The following is a 1,730-nucleotide window of genomic DNA, read 5'->3' as shown; positions in this document are numbered from 1 at the left end:
CACCTGAGTAGCAGGGACTAGAGGCACCTGCCACAGCGCCCAGCTATTTTTAGAGATAGGTCTCACTCTTGCTCAGGCTGGTCTCAAAGCTGTGAGCTCAGGTAATCCACCCACCTCAACCTCCTACAGTGCTAAGATTTATCCTCCTTTTTTCTTTCTTCTCATTCTATCACCCTGGGTAGAGTGCTATGACATCATCATAGCTCATAGCAACCTCAAACTCTTGGGCTCAAGTGATCCTCTTGCCTCAGCCTCCTGCGTAGATGGGGCTACAGGTGTTTACCACCATGCTTGGCTAGTTTTTTTATTTTTAGTAGAGACAGGGTCTCTGTTGCTCAGGCTGGTCTCAAACTCCTGACCTCAAGCAATCCACCCACCTTGGCCTCCTAGAGTGCAAGGATTACAGGCGTGAGCCACTGCACCAGGCCAAGAGATTTATCTTCTTAATTATGTTTTAATTAATCTTCAAAACGAATTTGTGTTCCCTGAACACCCCACATCTCAGGGGTGGGAGCAGCCCAAAGCGTTCTGGGTGACAGGGAGAAGCCAGATGGGATTAAAAAACACAGAGATCATCACAAAATGGGCGCTCCACATGCATTAAGTAAACTCGGACCTGCCCAGCAAGGTCAACCACAGGCTGGCCTGGTTGTTTCAACATTGTAATTACTTGGATACAAGAGATGCCATGCCATTTCCAAGGAATCTAGTTCCAATGGGATACACTCTGCATTACAGTGCTACCCAACGTGGTCCATCTGTGCTGGTTCCATCAATAGCTCAGAATCCAGCAGTAGCTCAGGGATGTCACTCTGAGTGTGAATTATACAGAGGTACAGTGCTCGTGAAGTGTTTGGGGGACCAGCTACATCTTGCTGGCCCTATGATATAACACAGAAACTACCTCCTAGTCACACAAGTGGAGGATAGGAACAACGAGCTTTGTGGTTGTTTGGATTCTAGATTAAGAAGCAATGTCAAAGTGGACATTTGTTTACATTTGCATTTGAGGGCACAAAACACAGCTCACTGGTTGACCAGTTGTATTAAGAGCAGGTTTGAGCTTGCTGAGTAGAGAAGGACAGGTCCTGCGTGATCCAGCACCACCCACACCCCACCCAGGTGCAGGAGAAGCGTAGCCCTTCTGCCCTAGGATGGGGCCACTTAAAACCCTTCCAGGACTCTGCTGAGCCCTTTACCATTCTCCTGTGAGCTCGTGCGTTTTCACTGACAGAATCAAATCCTCCACCCCTTCTGCCTCTCAGTCAACCCAGACCTTAAATCTTACCTTTCTTTGGGGTGAAGGTTCTCATCCTGCACTCTTGCTCAGCAGCTGCCTGTGAGAAAGCAGGGCTGCTCTTCAGAGTTCACGCTCCCAGTGACCTCCTGACAGTCCTGTTCTCAGCTTCAGCCCCAAGCAGGGCCCACAAAATGGCAGGTCACAGATCTGCATGCCTGTGTCTGCTGTCCTCACAAGGTTAAACAGGTTATGTCTCATGGAAAACCTTTTTTTGCAGCGGTCACCATGCTGGTCACAAAATGAGGGCTTGCAGTGTGGTGGCTGAAGTCTGCTTCATGTATGTCACCTACCTTTGAGACTTGGATGTATCCTAGTGGTGATCACCAAAGCACCCAGACTGGAAACATCTGTTAAGTAATTAGTATGTGAGCAGCAGGGACTGTGTCTATTTCTGCTCTCATTGTAACCAGGTGACTAGCATAGTGCCCAG

This window comes from Otolemur garnettii, unplaced genomic scaffold, assembly GCF_000181295.1.
Source record: "Otolemur garnettii isolate 467f Iridium unplaced genomic scaffold, OtoGar3 scaffold00041, whole genome shotgun sequence".
NCBI classification, from domain to species: Eukaryota; Metazoa; Chordata; class Mammalia; order Primates; family Galagidae; genus Otolemur; species Otolemur garnettii.
This window is presented reverse-complemented; position numbering follows the sequence as displayed.